Source organism: Artemia franciscana, chromosome 4 (genome assembly GCF_032884065.1).
Source record: "Artemia franciscana chromosome 4, ASM3288406v1, whole genome shotgun sequence".
NCBI lineage: Eukaryota > Metazoa > Arthropoda > Branchiopoda > Anostraca > Artemiidae > Artemia > Artemia franciscana.
Window position 1 is genome coordinate 57,470,698 of NC_088866.1, and position 16,805 is coordinate 57,487,502.

At 34.3% G+C, this 16,805-nt stretch overlaps 2 protein-coding genes across 3 annotated transcripts in view; one reads left to right on the forward strand and one right to left on the reverse strand.

Annotated features, from left to right (window-relative positions):
* Positions 1-16,805, reverse strand: part of LOC136026655 (small ribosomal subunit protein uS9m-like) — a 507,124-nt gene that overhangs the window by 62,854 nt on the left and 427,465 nt on the right. The window lies entirely within an intron of this gene.
* The window catches only part of LOC136026653 (DNA-directed RNA polymerase III subunit RPC5-like), a 140,953-nt gene that overhangs the window by 41,325 nt on the left and 82,823 nt on the right, over positions 1-16,805 (forward strand). The window contains exon 10 of one of the 2 annotated variants that reach the window (XR_010617377.1): positions 13,048-13,250. The exons of the other annotated variant lie outside the window; for it this stretch is intronic. The gene's annotated coding sequence lies outside the window, so the exon portion shown is untranslated. The remainder of the gene's footprint in view (positions 1-13,047; positions 13,251-16,805) is intronic. 2 annotated transcript variants of the gene reach the window in all.

A 16,805-nucleotide genomic window follows, 5' to 3' on the forward strand; every position in this document is an offset into this window, starting at 1 on the left:
CCCTACAGTAGAAGTTTCAAGCTCCTATCTACAAAAATGTGGAATTTTCAATTTTTGCCAAGAGTAGAGTCAGATCACGGATGTTGGGACGGATGTTATTTTTATTTTTTTTCAGGGGTAATCGTATCGACCCAGTGGTCCTAGAATGTCGCGAGAGGACTCATTCTAATGGAAATTAAAACTTCTAGTGCCCTTTTTAAGTGACCAAAGAATTGGAGGGTGCCTAGGCCCCCTCCAACGCACACCTTTCCCCCAAAGTTACCGGATCAACATTTTGAGATAGCGATTCTGTTCAGATTAGTCGAAAACCTAATAACTATGTCTTTGGGAACGATATAATCCCCCACAGTCCCCGAGGGAGGGGCTGCAAGTTACCAACATTGACCATGGTTTACACATAGTAACAATTATTATGAAGTGTTCAGAAATTTTCAGGGGGGACTTTTTCACGTTGGGGTGGGGGTGGGTCGGGGAGGGGGTTACGCGGGAGGATCTCTCCATGGAGGAATTTATCACGAGGGAAAAGAATTTCCATGAAGGAAGCGCAGGATTTTCTAGCATAATAAAAAAATGAGAAAATATTTGTTTTTCAACTGAAAGTAATGAGCAGCATTAAAACTTAAAACGAACTTAAAATATTATGTATATAAGGGGGTTCGTCTCCTCCACAATACCTTTCTCTTTACGCTGAAGTATGTTTAGTAATTTCAACTATTTTTTCTACGACCTTTGTGATTCAGGGGTCATTCTTAAAGATTTGGGACAAAATTTCAAGCTTTAGTGTAAAGAGCTAGGTATTGACAAGGGGGCGAACCCTCTCATATACATAATAAAAATACACAACTATAGAAGTTCGCTCGTAAGTTAATTCGTAAAGTACATACGTTTATTATTAACAAAAACTTTCGTAAAAAAAACTAGTTGCATTTTTAATTAACCAGAAATTGGAGGGCAACTAGGCCTCCTCCCCCACCCCTCTTTTTTTCAACCAAAAAAAAAAATTAATATGTGAAATTCGTTTGAATTATTCGTGTGCGGTGAGCCAAAATCAGAATATGTATTAATTCAAAAACGTTCAGAAATTAAAAAAAAAAACAAGTTTTTTTTAACTGCAAGTAAGGAGCGATATTAAGACTTAAAACGAACAGAAATTATTCCATATATTAAAGGGGTTGTCCCCTCCTCGACACCTCGCTCTTTATGCTAAAGTTTTTTTTTATTGTTTCAGAATGTAGAGTTTTGACAAAGAGTTAAACTGTAGCGTAAAGAGCGGGGTGTTGAGGAGGGGACAACCCCTTTCATACACGGAATAATTTCTGTTCATTTTGACTTTTAACGTCGCTCCTTACTCGCAGTTAAAAGTCTGTTTTGCCTAAAGTTGTCAATTTTCTGAACGAAAATTGGTTACATGATCAGAAAATCACCGCTCTAGCTATAGCCGATTCTGAGATACAAATGTCAAAATTTTCAAACTCGTTATTCTCAGGTTTGTGGGAAACCAGATTTGGCAAAACCGTTATCAGGCAACGAAATATCGATTAAGTCATTCAATGTCCACAAAGGGAAGGGATAAATCTCCAAGATTGGCAAAAAGAAATCCCATGGTCAGGACCCGCGTGCATCCTGGGCTGCAATTCATGAAATTATGAGGGGAGGAGAAAATATATTTTTTAAAATCTATGGGCAATTTTTTTTTCAATTTTGCCCAACAAAAATGCAAAAAAAAGGGTTTTACAGAGAAAAAACCTAAAAAAAAGTATTTAAGTACTTAATAATACAATTGAATAAAATACGTAAAAAATATGAAACATTATTTAAATTCCGGAAAAAAAGGAAAAGGTTACACATTGAGAGAACATTTTCAGACTATTTTAGTCACCTTATCTATCTAATCATAGGTAATCACAACGGCTCTTTAATTTTAAATCTCAAACTAATTCAATGTCATTAAAAAAAAAATTGGAAAACCGAGTAAAAATCTACCACATTTAAATTATCAAACGTGAATTGAACAAGAATCATAAATTTAAAAATTTTGGAAAAGGACAGGATAGACAGCATGCGGGAGGGCTATTACGTTAAAGGGAGAACCTAAAATATCACGACAATGCATACCACGAAGCCGCATTATTGAGCCAAACACCTTTCTATTTTTCATGAATATTCAAAATTAGCATTGACTTCGAATATCGAGCTGAAGCAAAATATGGTAACTCCACACAAACAACAGTATCAGAAACCAGAAATTAATTATTTCTGTACCGAATTAGTTCAACTCGGTTAGTACCATGGATGGGAAAATATTGACATTTTTATCTTCCGTCCATTTTATCCACCCATCTTTCAGCCTACTGGAAAAGGGTATTAAAATTTCCAATGGAACTAACTTTAGAACGACTCAACAAAACAGTATCATCACAATATGCAATAAAACACACATTCTCATCCTAGAGATAAAGGTTGTAGATAGTGAACGAAGGCAATACGCCAAGTAAATATTAAAAATATAAAGGGATAAACCTCCATCTTGTCTAATTCCACAGCCAACAGAAATTGGATTAGAAAAAGAATCAGAAGTAGATACAGCAAAATTTATTCTAAGCCCCGAATACGAGGATCTAAGAACTCTAACCACAGAAAGGGGAATTCCACCACCAATCAGAGCTGAACGAGTGGATCCCTGGGAAATATTGTCCAATGCTTCTTTTATATTAATCAAAAGCGGATAAAGTGGGGAGCCAAAAGACCTTGACTCATTAATTGCTGCACCAAATGTTGCATGGGGATGGCGTTTGACCTGTCCAAAATAGGGTAGGAATGCCCTATTTTGAAACCTACTTGATTAACACCAATATCCGAATATTCAAAAAGATCCTTTATACATCACTCAAAAAGCTAACCAGTCGTAGAGCCCTTCTTTATTCCTCCAAATAAATCACAAGATCAGAGATCTCATTTATCCGATTTTGCGATGTGAATGACGACCCCAGCCTTAAGAGAAGAAGGAGCATTACTAGATTTGAGGATAAGAGTAAAAAAAAAAGTGCTTCTATGCTTCGTCCCTTTTCTAAGTTTTTATTTTGTGCTTTTGTGAATAATTGAGCTGTGCGATTCTAGATTCATAAACAATGCTTTAAAGTGCAGACCCTAACATAGGTCCAGACATCTTAAAGCAGGAGACTGATCCAAAAAGCAAGTAGGAGTTCGCAAGATATTTTTACGCAATATGTACAATTATTTTGCAGTTTTCAAAAAAATGTATGCTTGTTATTTCCAGCACCATTTTTAAGTAATGAAAGCGATTATACCAGAGCGAAGTATTCTGGCCTGAAAAAACGGATGGGTGGTGAGTTGGTAAAATTCCTTTAGAACCTTGATGGCCTATTTATTTGTGTTTTGTTTTCACTCACTTTTTCGCTTTTTGTAAGGTTACTTAAAAGGCTAGTTTTTTCTTTTTAATATCTATATATATATATATATATATATATATATATATATATATATATATATATATATATATATATATATATATATATATATATATATATATATATATATATATATATAAATAAGTTGTCTGTGTGTGTGTGGGTCTGTCTGTCGGGTGACGTCATGTTTGTGTGTCGACTGACGTCATGTTTTCAACTGACGAAATTACAGACCGGGACATCGGGACACAAATGACGACCGGGACACCGGCACATAGGGAATATAAATGACGACACTCAAAGAGAAAGCGACCGGGACAAAAGGAATGTTCGATTAGCAATCACCATCAACAAAGCACCGGGACACAGGGAGTATAAATGACGACCAGGACATAAGTAAAAAAAAACTAAAAAAACTAAAAAAAGGTAAAAACTACAAAAAAAAAACTAAAAAGAAAAAAAACTAAAAACTAATAAAAAAAACTAAAAAAACTAAAAACGAAAAAAAATAAAAAAGGAAAAAAATGAAAAATAAAGCAGAAAAACGAAACTAAAAAAACGAATGTATATACAGACCGGGACACCGGGATGCAAATGACGACCGGGACACAGGGAATATAAATGACGACCGGGACACAGGGACACAACTACAACGGGGACGCCGGGGGGCACAGGGGGATATAAATGACGACCGGGACACAAGGAATATAAATGACGCCCGGGACACTCAAAGAGAAATCACAGACTGGGACACCGGGACACAAATGACGACCGGGACACAGGGAATATAAATGACGACCGGGACACAGGGACACAACTACAAAGGGGACGCCGGGGGGCACAGGGGGATATATAAATGACGACGGCGACACAGGGAATGGTCAATTAGCAATCACCATCAACAAAGCTAAAGGGCAATCATTAGAATTATGAGGTATAGATCTGAATACGGATTGTTTTCCCATGGACCATTATATGTTGCATGTTCAAGAGTCGGTAAACCTGACAATCTGTTTATATGCACAGACAATGGGACAACAAAGAATGTTGTATATTCACAAGTTTTACGTAGTTAAAAACACACACACACACACATATATATATATATATATATATATATATATATATATATATATATATATATATATATATATATATATAGGCCAGTGTATTCTCCTGATGAGCCCTTATGTTGGGTGTTGCCTCTGAATTATTTGTCTATATTATTTTTTCTATTGTTTGGTAAATGACGACTTATACTTATTGACGACATGACTGCCTGTCCATGGATTATTCTTTATGGTTGATTGTGTGTGGCTATGCTGTTTGACCTATGTGATTGTATGGATGAGTAGGGTTAAGGCCTCATTCAAGTGCTGGTCTATATTAATCACTAATTTAGGAAAACAGTCTTCCTTTTCTCCTTCTGTCTCTCTTTTTTTTTCTTTTTTTTTGTGTTTGTGCTGTTGCATTGGTGATTTCTCTTTTCATGATATATATATATATATATATATATATATATATATATATATATATATATATATATATATATATATATATAAATATATATATCTATATTCACAGGTGGGACATAGGGACACAACTACAATGGCGCGTAACGACTTACGCACGCGGGGGGGCTTGGGGGGGCGCGAAGTATATATATATATATATATATATATATATATATATATATATATATATATATATATACTTTCTTTTATTCTATTTTTTAATCATTCTTTTTGTTCTTTGTTTTTAATAAGATCTGAGGCATTTAGTAAGAGTGAAAAAGTTTTGCTGTCAGACGAAAATATACAAGACAAAATTTATTAATTACTACCACTACTACTACGAACAACTCACTGCAGCACCAATCCGCCTGAGGCCGACACGACAGTGCTCGCTCCTCCTGTATTCCAATCTATTCAAAGCTATCCTCTTTAGACCCTCCCAGAAGGTTCCCATTTCCCTTAAATCTTTCTTCATGACATCTTCCCACCCCAACCACGGACGACCTGCTTCCTGTTTAGCCCTTAACGGTTGGTCAAAAGCGACAATCTTCGGTAATCTGTTATCCTTCGTCCGCAGAACGTGGCCAAGCCATCTCAACCTTTCTTTCATTATAGCCCTAGAAAGCGGGATATAACCGCTTTTTTCGTACAGCCTACTGTTTGAAATACGGTCAGTCAGCCGGATTCCCAGACCGATCCGTAGGCAATTTCTCTGGAAAACATCTAGCATGCTTCAGAATCATATTTGTTCACTTTAGCTTCCAATATTCTAATCTTGATTTGCAGACTTATCTTCCTATTGTTTCAAACTTTTTTAACTGTGAAAAAACACCCTGAGCCTTGGCTGTTCTTCATTTAATACCACCACTGCTCCCAAGGTCTTTACTAATAATGCTACCAAGGTAAGTGAAGCTGTCCACTTGATCATCTTTTTGATAGCCTACGTAACCTTTTCTCCTTTACTTGTTCCTAGCCTTAAGGACTTAGTCTTTTTAACACTAATTTTAAGACCTATTCTAGCACCCTGAATCGGCAAACCTCAAAAAGTTCATTCATTTTGCTCACACTTTCATCTAGGATGCTCCTTAAGATAAAGTCCTTCTAAATGACCCATATAAAGTGGGCTAGAAGACAGACCTGCTTAACTCCTTATCTAATGCGAAACCAGCTGCTTACCTCATTTCCTACCTTTACAGCAGCAGTGTTATTCTCGTACATAGCAGTAATCACTTTAAAGTATTTATTTGGTATGCCATATACCATACAAGAATAAGACCTTCTATAAAGCTCTTCATTCAACAGAATCGAACCCCTGCTCATAATTTATAAAACTGAGAACCAAAGGTGTTTTATAACTCGGGTACTTTTCAATTATTGACCTAAAAGTGAAATTATGGTCGACACATCCTCTACCCTTTCTAAAACCGCACTGTTCTTCTCTTATCACTTTGTCTACAACATCTAATGTTTTTAGGAAAACATTAGGGTTTTCCTAAAGTCGCTAGGTACTTCCCGTTTTTCCAAAATCATATTCATAATCTTCATTAAGTTATTTCTAATATTAGAGCCACCATATTTAAGAAACTTATTTAATACAATATCAGCATCTGGGGACTCATAATTTTTTTTTCCCTTTTAGAACTGTTGCTAATTCTTCCTCACAAAACGAATCTTCCTTCACATCCAAGGTATCACATATTTCTCCATTTTCCACTATATATTTTTCCTGCAACTCTATTCCGGTGTAGCACATTCTCAAATTGTTCTGTCCATCTCTCTTTAACTCCTTCCTTATTTTTTTTTCCTTACCAATTTTTTTTAAATGGCATTTTTCAAGGAAAAAGGTATTGCCACCTAACCATAGCTGAAATAGCTCTGTGTTCAGTATAGCTTACTGCAATTGATTTTTTTCCACTAACAGCCAGTGAAAATCATTTTTTTTTTTGCGAAAGAAAACGGATTTTTCTGTCTGTCAGTGCCGAAATTCAGTACCTATGCGTTTCACTTCACTTTAACTACCCCCTCTTAATAGTAAAATATATAGCAAAAGTACCATGATATATCATAAGATTCTAATAATTGTGGCCCCGTTCCTATCTCTAACTGGGACAAGTCCGGATTGACTACTCCCTCTCAATTTAATAACATGCCAGTACAATATTTTACTATTATGCCGTCTAAGTGCACATTCCAGATTCTCGGCGATTTTAGCACGGTTCCTTCACAAGTGGTTTACCACCAAGTATTTATCTTATCCTGTTTTTGCTAAAGATTATGGGAGGTTCAAAAGCAACAAGAATGGACGAATTTTCTCACTAATTTCTTTTATCTTTGGCTTCTTATCCTCTCGTCATGTCAGCATACAGAAGGAAAAGGATCTTTTGGGCTAGAGATTGTTTTTATTTTGTTAAGGGGATCTTGTTTATAAGTGAAAACACATTGGCTTAGTCGGCATATCTGACTGTTTTGCTTAAGGACCGTAGAGTGCAAACTTAGTTCTGACTGGTGATGAACAGAAGACCATTTTACCTTTTTAGTGTTATTTACTTATATTATGGAATGGCAATTTCAAATCACTATTACAAGACTCTTTTATGCATTTTATAATTTTTTTTTAATGGCATTTTTCAAGGAAAAAGGTATTGCCACCTAACCATAGCTGAAATAGCTCTGTTTTCAGTAGAGCTTACTGAAATTGATTTTTTTTCCACTAGCAGCCAGTGAAAATCCTTTATTTATTTTTTTTGCGAAAAAAAAACGGATTTTGCTGTCTGTCAGTGCCGAAAATCAGTACCTATGCGTTTCACTTTACTTTAACTATCCTCTCTTAATAGTAAAATATATAGCTAAAATTATATATTCTCCATTAATTTTCCTATTGTTTGATTTCGTCAAAGTTGCTGGTTCGCCATTCAATGTATTTATTGACAAGCAATGCATATGAGCTTCATGGAGAATATATATTTCAGGCTACATATTTGACCATTAAGGGGCTTAGAGTAAAGCAAAGTAAAACGGTTTAGGAATTATGTAGATAATAATTATATATTATGTTATATAATTATTACTAATAATTATATAAATAATATTTTTTTTTAATTTGACTAAGAATTTTATGGTGCTTGCAACTGAGGAGGCAAGCCAGAACACTAGTACCAGATAGTCAATTGAAACAGGCTCTATTACGCGTAGTAAATGAGCTTTTGCCAAATTAGACTTACTTACTCTCCCATAGTTGAAACAAAGCTTTTACTATCTCCGGCATTTCATTTTTTGAATCTGTTAAAAACTTTTGCTTAGATGGCGTTATATATCTATTAGCTAAGTCAGCTGCTGGTCCTGAAATGCTTCTGGACGATAATGTTGGATTAAAACACTCATTCAACTTTTCTTCTGTCTCTTCTTCACTTAATGAACTTCCACTTTTACTCCTCATTATAATTTCGTTCATTTTATTTATGAATATAGATATACATATACATACACATACATACATATATACATACATACATGTTTATATATATATATATATATATATATATATATATATATATATATATATATATATATATATATATATATATATATATATATATATATTTATACACACATATATCATGAAAAGAGAAATCACCAATGCAACAGCACAAACACACAAAAAAAAAGAAAGAGAGACAAAAGGAGAAAAGGAAGACTGTTTTCCTAAATTAGTGATTAATATAGACCAGCACTTGAATGAGGTCTTAACTCTACTCATCCATACAATCACATAGGTCAAACAGCATAGCCATACACAATCAACCATAAAGAATAATCCATGGACAGGCAGTCATGTCGTCAATAAGTATAAGTCGTCATTTACCAAACAATAGAAAAAATAATAAATACAATTAATTCAGAGGCAACAACCCAACACAAGGCCTCATCAGGATACATATATATATATTTATACACATATATATACATACATACATATATATATATACACACATACATATACATACATACACATATATACATATACGTATCTATATATATATATATATATATATATATATATATATATATATATATATATATATATATATATATATATATATATATTATAATTTCGCTCGTTCAGTGACTGAGAACCCAACTTTAAAAAATCAATTTTCACAGAAAACAGATGGCACTGGGGTTCTCTACAAAGCTAATTGAATTTGTATCCCCGAATAATCTCAAGTCGACGATAGCAGATTATGTTTGTCTTAATCCCAGTTTAAAGTAGCTGTCTCCTCCTCCTCATCCGTAGTTTTATTATTTAAAACTTAAAAATAGGAATAAAGAACGACAAGTTAAAGAATTGCCTGAGAAATGAGACTAATATACATCAGGTCTTTATTTATGGTCTCTTCAGTAATTATACACCCAGAACTGGATCTATATTTTTTATGAAGGGGAGTAAATGTTGATTTTTTTTCTGTCCCCTGCTGCACCATCAATACTGAAAATATTCAAATGTCATTCAGGGGGTGTGGAACGTATTTCATTGGAAAATAATGGTGTTAGTATGTATTTATTTCATATATGTTATCAAAAGGGCTGGGTTTGTCAACTCACAAATTATTCTCACTACTTTTGAAGATATACGACATTATTTAATTAAAAAGACTTACACTCTTTCAAATATAGCCTTGACCTAATAAAACAGTTGTGGGATAGGTGAATTGAACGCACGAGCCTGATAATATTTGCCTAATTTTCGAAAACGAGAGGTATACCAAACGATCTTAACGAAAATCACACCAACAGTTTCAGCATATTTGAGAAATTTACTTTAGAGGTTTCAGGCTGCTATTTGCAAAACTATAGAATTTTTTAAGATTTGCCAGAAGAAAGATTACGGATGCGTGTTTATTTATTTTTTCCATGGGGTTATGGTATCAAACCAATGGTCATTCGAATAGAAATTAAAAGTTCTACTGCCCTTTTTAAGTGACTAAAAATATTGTTGGGCAGCTAACCTCCTTTTTCCCCACAAAGACATCGTATATTATTTGTTATTGAGAAATTTACAGGCATTTTTTGGGGAGCGGGGAGATTTCCCACGATGAATTTTCCGTTGGAGGGGGGGGGGAAGTTCCCTGAGGATAACTAAAAATAGATTCCGGAAATTTTTTTGTATTAGTCATGCGACATTAATCTCTTAGTAAAGGCAAAGCCAGTTTTTTTTTAAGAGGGTAAGGGAAAACCACGACGAATGTATCTGTTCAGCCATGCAATAACCAAAGAGGAGTGATTTCGCATAGGTACTTTTTTGTCAATATTTTCCAAACACTTCGCTTAGTTACGTGACTAACCGTCAAAAATAGTACCGATGGTCAATGCTGAAAGTATTGGAAGTTAAAAGTAATTGACAATTTTTCCCTCCCAAAAAAAAGATGAGAACCACTAGGTAATTATAAAGAACTGTTTCTAAATTTTTGGTTGGAAATTATCTTAAATTGTATTAGGCTGTCTCCAAAATTCTTGTAATTTTGACAGGATTAATTGAAACTTGATTAGATATAGGTTTGATATCTCAGTTCAGAAGATGAATGATGTGGCTTACATTAATGTTATTTGAGATTGTTTGTCACGAAAACACTGTCATTGTTGTTTTTCTATTTATTTTTTAGATATTCTCAAAATTGCTGTTGTTTATCTGTTATCTCCAAAAGGGTCGTAGTTTTATCTTAGACAAAGTAACATTGTCTTTGCCTGCTAAGATAAGAACTGTAACTTCTTTTTCATTCTTTTTCGGTATTAAAACTCTTCTCCAGGAACTAATTTAAGGGTGATTATATCTAATCAATGATTTTAGAAGATGGAGGAAAGGCTCATTCAAACAAAATTCAAAGACAATTTAGTGGCCAATAATTTAGTGGCCATAAGTTGCCTTAATTTGCCATACCCTGCCTGTACCACCAATGGCATCCTGGGAATTAAATAAGAGCCTACAGTCACTATAATAATACCCTTTAAAACTATATGTGCTATACATTGCTGTAGATCTTAGCTCTGCCTAATGACAGCCAGGGTGTCAAGGAAAAGCCTCCAATCATCTTTGAAGTTTACCGCAGCTATGACGTCATCCTAACTTGTTTGGATATAGATATTAAGGCGGCATAGGTCTGCGTGATAATTGTGCTGCACTTTATTCTGGGGGCTTCCCCTTTTACGGGTGTCCACCGGATGCCAGTGACAAACAGCACTCGGAAGCTTTTGATCGTTCATTCGACAAAAATGTGTCCTCACGTCCCAAATATCTCATTCTTGTACTGTGATAGAGTAGTTTACAAGTGAATATCTTGTATCGATTAATTAGGCTTTTTCACAGTCCAGTAAATATTTAATATTCAAGGCAACATTTTCGAACGGTTTGACTTGTTTTTCTTGCTGCTGGTTTAAGTGCCATGTCTCTGAAGCATATAGTAGCACAGGCAAGACTTTCTATTAAAAAGCTGTAGCTTTCAGCGAAGGAAGAAAATATGGGATCGCCGTACTTTGTGGAGCGTATTGAAGGTGTCATTTGCGTTTCCTATTGTCATCGATACTTGTTGTGCCGGTGAAACAGTGTCCTCAATTACGCTTACTGGGAATTGGAACTGAACTGCTCGTTCTATGTCCTGGTCCTCGTAGTCCAATGTATCTGAGAATGTAGTCTATTGGAATCATAAGCACAAGGGTGAAAGAACCCAGCCCTGCTTTGTTCTTGATAGGATGCGGAAAAATCTAGTCTGGGTGCTAGGAGTCTAGACTTAGAGTTCGACATATCAACACATGCCAACAACGAGTTCGAATAGCTTTTCTGCGACGCCGATAGCACAGACAAATTGTCCATATATTTGGACAGTTTATAAAATTGAAGGCCTTTTTGAAACCGACATAAAATTTATAAATATTTGCCCTTAACTTTCGGCTTTGGCCGCTTGAATAGTCTCGGCATGGGTAGGGAGTCAGTATATATACTCAGGGAGAATAGATTTTGCAAGGGTTTTGTCTTTGTTTCTTTTTTTGGCGGCAGTCTATTCAGTAGATCTGCGATATCATGATCGCAGCGATAGCTGTAACCTAGTAAAGAACGAACCGCGGTATACAGTAACACAATTTAAAAACATGTTTTTAAAACAAACTGTTTACTGATAAAAATTACCATCTGCTGTGGATTCAGGAATGGTAATTGTTATTTCGAGTATTCTTCGAATAATAAAATGTTATTTGAAAACAACTTTTAAGAATTTCGCAAAGCTAACAAGAAACCCCTCAAAAATGGCGTTAGGTCGAAAAAAAGTGCACCATTCGAAGCGTCATTATCAAAAATTCCATACATTGAAACTATTTCATTATGATATTTTTCAGTTTTTTTTTTATACACATTTTATAATTATTTAGAGACATTTTTAATGTTTTCACCTGCCACAGCGTTGCGTTTGGGGTAAGTATTTTTCAATGCCCACCTTTCCACGTTAAACTACGAAAGATCCGACTCATATCACTAACCCATACTCTTTGACCTTTCTCTTGAAAATTGAGTCCATCATTATAAAATCTATTTGCATGTCCTTGGCCAATATCTTTTCACAGAACTAGGCTATCTTTCATTTTTCACCCGAAGAATAAATCAAATCAGATATATTCGTAATTAGTTTTACTAGAAATTTCATATACGAAATATTACAAGTTTAAAGCGTGTGATTTTGTAATAAATAGAGTGTGGTGCGACAGACTTGATTTTGAATACTTAAATAAGTTTGAAAGCCCGTGAAAAACAGCTATATTGCATCGATGAGAAATATGGACTGTTATGTTTGAATGGATTCTAGCCTAGGCATTGTTAAATTGGCGTCTGCGAAATATTTAGTACCTGATGCTTACAATAATTTTATTGTTTTTTGATAAAAGTTCTATTTCTAGAGGATATCTTTTTGGGCAAAAGAAACTCTCCGTCATTCAGGCTCTTTGACGCTAAAATCTAAAGAAAAAAAAATAAAATCTTGACTGAATGAATCTGGGATCTGCGAGTGTCAATTTATTCTCTATTTTAAAGTTCTTTATAACTGTTTGTTTATTTAATTTTTCAGAACCTGACATTATTACGTTCAATGAGTGAGGCTTGTTAGTAAAAGAAAGTGTGAATGCTGCAATGGTAAATATCCACCGAAGAAATTGTACTGACGGCGTTGTTTCTGTGAAATGGAGGACGCTGCCACGGACCACCAAGGAAGGCATTGACTTTAAGGGTGGCAGTGGAATCATTACTTTTGAACACCAAGTAGTAAATTCTGTAATTTTTTCTCTATTTTTTTCGTTTTTTCTGTTTTTATCTTGTTTTAGATTTTATCTTAGTTTTTTTTTCTTTCTCTGCCTTAAAACTAAGCAAAAATAATGATTGTCATTCTAGTGCATACTAAGAGGCTAAAAAGGGGTCAGGCTCTTCGGCTAATATTCTTGTAATAGAATCTTTAGAAAGGGATGTTTCGACTACAAGTTGGACCTCTTTTATTTTTACTTGTTGTTTACTTGCTGTTGATTTTTACTTGTTACTTGTTTTATGAAAAACCATATTTCTTAAATTGAACAATAAAGTAACAACATTATAAAGTAACTACTACTAATAATACTACTACTTCTTTTTTCTTAAACTTCAGCGATTTTCTTAAACTGAACGTTAAAGCACCGGCGTCTTTATGAAAATTAATTTAAATACCAGGAACAGAAATTTTTTTTTACAAAACAAGACATCATTTACAAGGGCAGGGGAGAGGGCATGTCTCTCGCTGATTTTTTTAGACGATTGGTAGGAAAGTTTTCGAAACACAACAAGAAGCAAAAGAAAATCTAGTGAAAACTGGAAAAGAGAATCTCACCCAAGTTATACCTCTCTAAAAGGAAAACTCTTACCCTTCTGCACAAAAGTTCAAATCTTAGTTTTCAGTCTTATTCCCTCGGTTCTATTTTGCATTGGTTATTATTATTTTATAATTTTTTGTGCATTGATTATATTGTGTATTGTTAGTTTGTGCATTATCTGTGTATTGTTAGTGTAATTTAATATTTAACACTGAATTGTTTTGTCCTTAAGGACTTCGAATTAAAATGTCCATTCTGACTATTCAATTTGATGATTTTGTTTGATAGAGAAATTTTCAATTTGAAAACACAAGTTAGAATCCCACATAAATAATGTCAGTAAAAGCCAGATTTTGCAATTATTCGGAAATTAAACTTGCATATCCAATGGTCAACTCTACAATGAGCTATTAATAAGAAGTGTCTTAAGATTAACTTAAGACTGGTTTTGGTATTTAGATGTTTTCTCCCTGTCTTATAAAACGTCCATTTCACAGCTAAGCTGAGGCTATGAGACGAATTCTGACGTTCGGCAAAAATCAGCAGAGTTCGGAAAACACAACCATTTCTATAGTAGAAGATGTAAGATAAGACTTATTTCCGAAGAAATGGCTATCATAATCGCTGATGGGGTGAATTTTTTGTACTCGATTAGCACCTTATTACACTTGCTCTTACATGAGAATTTGCTTTACATTGACTTATGTGATTTGTGTGTCCTTGTGCATGATTTTCGGGTGCGGCAGTCACTCCCTAATTGATAGAGGGCCTTGACTAGAGTTCCTGATAGAGTGTTTAACACATTCTTAAAGAGGGTGAAGGCAAGACCTGATACTGAATCTGGGAATAATTTTTCTTATGCCAAACTTACGATTCATATTATTCTCATGCGATGTGCTTTTCGTGAGTTTTTATTCTTGGGAAAAATATGATATGCAAAAAATGTTTTGATTTAGTATTTTTTTTTAACACAAAAAAAAATCGCTTTCTGGTTCACATCTAAAAGTAGGAAACAGTTTATTTTTGAAGCAATCCTCCCTCTCCTCCATTCGACGTTTTGTCATTCAATCCGTATTTAAAAAAAAGCATTCGTTTCCATATTTCTTTGTTGGGAAAAAAGTGCCCCGAGTGTGGCTCGAAATCACCCGAGTTCGATTTACGTGACTAACGCCTCTACCGACTGAGCCACCGATGATTATGTATGTACATATTTCTTTGTTTAAATTGCTACTCTCCATGTCAAATTGCAACTTCCCGAAAACAATTATTATAGATGGCAATTAATTACTTGCAACTGTCTCCTGCCTTTAACAATTTTAAACCCCACAATGATTGTAATGCATGAAAGGTGCTAATATTTTAGTTTGTTCAGTCAACAGACATTGACCGGAATTTTTTATCAGTTGCCTAAGACCGAAATAATGCATTGATGATGCCTAAATTCTGGGCTTTGTAAGATCATTTGGTATTTTATTCTTTTTCAATATTTATTTTTTATCATCTTATTAAAGTCAAAAATCAAATTCAATGAGTTCGAATAACGGGGTCATAATTTGTTTCTTGTCAAAGAGAGCATTTCTTGCTGAAAGCAAGCACCATTTTTAAGGCACAGCACTTTTAACTAAAATCTACCTATCTGATAAAAGTAGGAAACAGTTTATTTTTTACAAATTTTTTGCCCCTCGCTTTTGATTTTTCTGAATTTAAAATAACAGATGCCTTGTTTTATGGTTAGGTGGTATTACATTATTATCAAACAATTCGTGGTAACGAATATAAGTAAGGGGTAACCTTGCTCAATAGTAGCCGGAACTCTAAAAAAAAGAATTTGGATACCAATAGATGCATCAAAAGAATCAGATTTGTATGCTGATTTTAAATATATAAGTATCATCAAGTTTAGTCCTACTTATCAAAAGTTACGAGCCTGAGAAAATTTGCTTTATTTAAAAAAAAAACGGGAAATACTCTCTAAAAGTAGTAAAATCTTAATGAAAATCATACCATCAGTTTCAGCGTATCAGAGACCCTTATTGTAGGGGTTTAAAACTCCTATCTTTTAAAGTGTGGAATTTGTATTTTTTGCCAGAAGAAAGATCACAGATGCGTGTTTATTTCATTTTTTTTCTCTTTATTTTCCAGGGGTGATCCTATCAACTCAGTGGTCCTAGAATGATACGAGAGAGCGTGGGAGGATCTTTCTATGGAGGAATTTGTATGGGGGAAGGGAATTTTCCATGAAGGGGGCATCGGATTTCCCAGCATTATTTAGAAAACAATCAAATATAAAATAGAATAATCAGTTGTTTCCCTTGGTGACAAATCGTCATTCCTTCATCCAAATCAGGGAAATTCTAGTATATTCTTACTCATTCTCGATTTTCCACTAGTTCGTTCACCATCTGCATAATGAATTATTTCAGTGAAGCAGTGCTGATCTATTCATTTATCATGGTTGCACTGGTATCTGCAGCCAAGTAAAGAACAAACCACAGCCCGTTGCAATAAAAAAAAAATAAAAAAAGATTCTTAATAAAAACTTAATAAGGGAAAACAAATTACCATTAAAATATGATTTAGGAATGGTAGCTATTATTTCGACTAGTCTTGACAGTAAAATTAATTGAAAAGCCGGTCAAATTAACACAAACCTACACGGAGCACTTAAGAGAAAAAAAAAGGAGAAAAGAAAAAAACTCTAAGAACAAAACTGACAAAAAACGAAAAAGGGGCGAAAATGCAAAATAAAATAAAAAAAAATATATTGATAAAATAGTTGAATAAAAAATGGGACCAGTCGGATAAATGACCTTTCTTTTGTGCTTTGCTATCCGTCTAGCGACGATGACGTCAGGTATAGTGACTGAATTTGGCAGTGACTTGCGCACTCCTGTACCACGGAGGCAGATGAAGCAAATGTTTCACAAAACGGGAATATATTGATCCAATTTTGTTAGTCATTCAGAACTTTTTTCTATTCCTTACGAGA